Source organism: Salvelinus sp. IW2-2015, unplaced genomic scaffold (genome assembly GCF_002910315.2).
Source record: "Salvelinus sp. IW2-2015 unplaced genomic scaffold, ASM291031v2 Un_scaffold3641, whole genome shotgun sequence".
Lineage (NCBI taxonomy): Eukaryota > Metazoa > Chordata > Actinopteri > Salmoniformes > Salmonidae > Salvelinus > Salvelinus sp. IW2-2015.
This window is the reverse complement of record NW_019944918.1, coordinates 41982-47625: the sequence shown is the minus strand read 5'-3', so window position 1 is coordinate 47625 and position 5644 is coordinate 41982. Positions and strand designations below refer to the sequence as shown.

The 5644-nt window shown below is 42.3% G+C and overlaps 1 pseudogene; it reads right to left on the bottom strand.

Annotated features, from left to right (window-relative positions):
* Positions 1–1085: 1085 nt before the first annotated feature.
* The window catches only part of LOC112076246 (troponin T, fast skeletal muscle isoforms-like), a 15938-nt pseudogene continuing 11379 nt past the window's right edge, over positions 1086–5644 (bottom strand).

Below are 5644 nucleotides of genomic sequence, written 5' to 3'. Positions count from 1 at the left end.
CGTTTACCCTCTGATTATAAATCAGTGGCCTTCTGTCTGAAAGACAACCGTCAGATCCTTACAGAAGGAGAGCAAACGTTTACCCTCTGATTATAAATCAGTAGTCAATAAAATAAATAAGAGCACAATAGCACAGCTTTTTACCAAAACAGGGGCGGGAGTACACTTTGTTATTGTTTCAATTGCTGATTGCCACTTTAATTTCAATTTACTTCCTGAATTGTCTGAATTCAAATTTAAATTGACCCTGAACCATTTAGACCATAATAAATATAATTATTATAACAATAACAAAGCGTACWCCCACCCAATGTTCCGGCACTGAGCAAAGTTCAGGTCTGCTGAGGTACAAACTGGAACGTTGTGAATATTCTGTGCAACTTCCAGGGCGCATTTACAGTGAACACTGAGGCTGTACCTGCTTTAAGTTACAGTTTCAGACAGTGGTCAAGTAGGCTGCTGCGGCTATTTGATCCTAATGTAGTCCTACCAGAGTGGCCTACCATCAAAAACTAGGCCTATATATTACCGTCGCAAGGCATATGAATTAACAGCAAACAAAGCAATTATCACAACACATACGTTGTAATATGGCCATACAGAAATGGTTTGTCGAGATCGGTGTGGAAGATCTTGACTGGCCTGCACAGAGCCCTGACCTCAACCCCATTGAACACCTTTGGGGATGAATTGGAACGCTGACTGCGGGCCAGGACTAATCGTCCAACATCAGTGCCCGACCTCACTAATTCTCTTGTGGCTGAATGGAAGCACGTCCCCGCAGCAATGTTCCATCCTCTAGTGGAAAGCCTTCGCAGCAGAGTGGAGGCTGTTATAGCAGCAAAGGGCAAGGACCAACTCCATATTAATGCCCATGATTTTGTAATGAGATGTTCGACGAGCAGGTGCCCACATACTTTTGGCCATGTAGTGTATGTAGCTACTACAGATTTCCCCTTTAAATTATGTGGAGAGAAAAAAAATCGTTAAAATATATATATTTTTTTATTGTATTAAAAAAATACTTAATTGAAAGTGAATTGACTCCAACCCTAATGTATAATATCGGTCATTTTGCACAGTATCTCTATGGAAGAAGCACATTAAAAATGTAAATGTAAAAAATCACTCACCTCATACTTCTGCCTCTTGAGTTTCTCAATGTGTTCATACTTCTCAGACTCCAGTTGGTGCATCCATTCCCATAGATCCTTAGCCTTGTCCCTGAAAAGGACAAKACATTCAGGAGGATGGCTTAAAAACGGCACATTTCTGTCATCTGAAAATGACAATAGTGAAATGAAGTATTCTCATAGTCCTAGAGATGTCTACAAGGAACATTCTAGTTCCTCTACAACCATGTCACACGGCTCAGGTTCAGGACTCACTGCCTCTTTTACTAACACAGAAACAAATATATCCACATCTCCCACCGAGACTAATATCTTACTTGAGCTTGTCCTCGTTCAGATGGTCGATGTTGAGGGGCTTGCGTCGCTCCACCAGGATCTTCTTCTTCTTCTCTCTCTCCGTCTGCTTCTTACCTCCTCTCTTAGTGTCAGCCTGGGAGGTGACAGAGCAACGGCAACCGGTTCAGAGACACACACACACAGGGAATATAGCCTGGCTGCCCATCCACATCACTCAGGCTCAACGTCACGTGCCTGTAATGTTTCTTCTGGATCTCTTTGAGAAAGCGAACACATTCTGACCCGTTCTGATTGGTCCCAGAAACCGATGGGTTGGGACAGAGTTGGCGTACACGAATAAATGAATCGCGTCATTTTTTGACGTCAGCACAAACGACTTCTAGGATGGCGGGTTCAGACAGATGAATGGGGCGATCGATAGAACAACGTAATTAAATTCAGGATGAGTCGTCAGGCAATGGGAAATAAGGGCGGCCATTTTAGATTTCATCTAGGTCTGTGTTGAACAAGAGGTTCAGAGCTACAGCTCATGATGACAAACAATCTGTAACTTCAATCATGTGATGTCTCTCTGTCATTATCTTCCAATCATGTTACGTCTCTCTCTGTCATTATCTTCCAATCATGTTACGTTGTTATATGATGCGTGTCGTTTCATGGAACCAACTAGGACTGAAGCATCCACTAATTAAACATTAAAACGTGTTTCCAGAAAAGCAGGTTGGCTGTGATGAAGACAGGTCCATGTTTTACAAAGAAGTACACTCTATATGTAGGGAACAAGGTAGTGCACTATATATGTAGGGAACAGGATAGTACACTCTATATGTAGGTGGTACACTCTATATGCAGGGAATTGGGTAGTGCACTCTATATGTAGGGAACAGGATAGTACACTCTTTATGTAGGTGGTACACTCTATATGTAGGGAACAAGGTAGTGCACTCTATATGTAGGCGACAGGTACTGCACTCCCGAGTGGCGCAGCGGTCTAATGCAGCTGGGCAATCAGTCTAGGGGAGCCACCACTACAGGACCCTGGTTCACTTCCAGCTGGTATAACACTGGGGCCGTGATTAGAGTCCATCGGGTGGCGCACAATTGGCCAGTCGTGTCGTCGGGTTATGGTTTGGCTGGGTGTAGCCGCCATGTAATTAAGAATTTGCTCTTATTGACTTAATTGACATAGTTAAATAAAAATATGATGGAAAGAGGAGGCATTTTGAGAGGCCCTGGATTTGTGTTAGTCGTGGTGTGTGGAGGTACCTGACCTTCTGCAGTGAGCTGCTATAGCTGGAGCCCATGTTGGTCAGGGCTGACTTCTTCTTAGCGTCATCATCAGCCTTTCTTTTTGATCCATTCTCCTCCTCTTTCAGCCTCTCCTCCTGTAAACAAGTAACCATCCCACGTTAAGCACCACATGTTGGTAAAAAAAAAAAAAAAAAAACTTAAACTACTGTTGAATTCACATGTTTGCTTGCAGAGTTTAGGCTATACTGACCTCACGTCTGGCCTGGCGTTCTTGTCTTCCTCAGTGCGTACCTCTGGATCTCGGCCCTCTCTGACCTACGTTTCTCCTGGGAGGAGAGGAACCTCACGTACACGTTGTTTACAGGTCTGCCACCAGAAGACATGGTTACTGTAACCTTGTTACTTGGGCTAAAGATAGGTTGTTTACGGGTCTGACACCAGAAAGACATGTTACTGTAACCTTGTTACTTGGGCTAAAAGATTAGGTTGTTTACAGGTCTGCCACCAGAAGACATGGTTACTGTAACCGTTTGTTATTGGGCTAAAGGATAGGAATGATGTTCTAGAAGTTCTTCAAACAGAAGCCCAAAATTCTCAAAAGGTCACCATCGACCTATGTATTAGTTTGGGCTCCATTCCGCAAGTCAAGCATAGTTTCTACTCCCTGTAATTACTTGGTTCTACCAGGGTTGGGGTCAATTCCATTTAATTCCAGTCAATTCAGAACGTTAACCAAATTCCAACTCCAATTCCAAATGTTCCTAATTGAAAGAATAGAAGAAGAATCGTAGTTGTAATTGAAGAGTACTTCCTGAATGGTCTGCAATTTAAATTGAGTTGACCCAAACCCTGGTATTTACACTGTTTTACAGCTGTAAAGGCGAGGTAATAACAGTCACAATTCTGGCTTGAGGGCGATAAGCTCCTCCTCTCCTTCTTCCTGTTCTCAAAGTGGACGTCGATCAGCCCCTGCAGCTCAACCAGGTCTTTGTTCTGACGCTTCTTATGAGGTCCTGTTAAACAACAAACGTTGAGAGGATTACCTCAAGTGTAGTTCACTGTACCAGACCTAAACTGTTGCTTTCTTTTGGCCAAGGATGTTTTAGTTCAGAAACAAGATTAGAACGAAGGATTTACAGTTTACTTACGTCAAAGTCCACCTTCTCGCCGTCAAGGGACCTAGGGACTCTACGGAATGTCAAAAGATGCCACGTAAGTTATGTCTAATGCTTTAGGACAACCCAGGAATATTCACCGGGTTCTGCGCTGCCACTGTTGGTTCTGTCCTCATAAAACATTGTGCGTACAAACTAACGGGTTACAAACATGTGGAAGCCAGGGTTCTGGACTTCCGGTTAATTCCATTTCAATTCAGTCAATTACCAAGTAAACTGAAATTCTAGCAGTTCCAATTCGTTCAATTCCTCCTTCACTTGTTTTCTCAATTAGGACAATTGGAATTGGAATTTCAGTTTACTTCCTGAATGGACTGATTGATTCCAACTCTGGAACACACATAACAGCTTGAAACTGGTTGGTTTGACATGGATGTTGGATAGAACTTCTACTCCCTTGAACTTGGGCTTCTCCTCTGTTCAGTAAGAACATGTAAAAGTGGGAAGAATTATTACAGCGTTAGCGATATCACATACAGTGACAACGATCTCAAGCAACAGACCCAAAATGGAGGTTCAGTTAATCAAGGGGACATATCGTGTGGGCTGCAGTTTCAGGCTACTTTTAACTTGTAAAAATAATAACAAATTAATATTTAAGAGGGAAAGTAAACCGTTTTGTAGGTTTTACTTTCAATTTCACAATGTTAATTTGGTATGTTGTTAGTGAAACAAGCTGTATAACATGTATAATAACAGACATGTGTACAGTATAGCTGCTTGTAAGGATAAGTAGGACAAGAGCAATACCTTACTATTTACTATGTAGGATCTCTATGCTATTTATGAGTTACATTCTCTTTTTTCTTCTTCATTAGAACTACTTAATTGTCAGAATTAGACTCTTTCTACAATCCAGACTGAATTCTGTACTTGGATGATACATGTTAATCTATATTCCCAAAGTCAAGTTGGTGGTGGAAATTTATTAAAATCAGAAATTACAATGAATTGTCAATAAGTACAGAAACATCGTTGACGTTGTGTATTAGATTTTTGGCTTGACCTTCACACTCAACAGGTAGAAACCACAAGCAAAGGCAACAGCAACACTCTTGCAGTCAGAGAAATACAAAGTACCATCTTGTTCTCCTTCCTCGACTGGTTTGGCAGAATGTCATGCAGGAAGAGAAGCAGACAGAGCAGACATGACATACGAGTCACTGCAGCATTTCATATTCCGTCACCCTTTCTCACGCTGTCACAACACGTCTGTTTGCGGACATTTCTCATATAGGCCACTCAGGCCGTAGTTTTGCGTGACAGACTATTCACGCGAGATTTGGTTCTTGGTTCCGAGATTACTCAGGCCTTGACTTTCATGAATTTGTTGGGAGTATGGGGAAAGATATTTAGCAGGAGACTACATTTGGGCAGTATTTTGCTGCTGGAGCACATGGACTCATGGACAGGGTCTCTTTCCAGTCTTCCGATACCGTAAACCTCCTGAACTGGGAGAGGAGACTGACACAGTGCAGTCTGTCCAATCAGAGGTACAATACAACTTTAAGAACTTGAATACACATACCTTCCTCTTCATAGGCCTCTGCATGCAGCAAGCGTCCAAAGCAAGAGCAGAATAGATATCATGATCAGTGATATATACTGTACATAAGCTGCCTGCTAGGGTTGCAAGTTCCGGAAAGTTCCAGAAATCTTCCAATGGGATTTCTGAAGAAAAAAACTGGAAACTTTGTGAAGTTCCCAGAAGTTTACCACCCTGGTGCCTGCTAGCACATTCACTACACTTCAGCTGACTAGGCACAGCTCTGCAGAACATTCACGTCT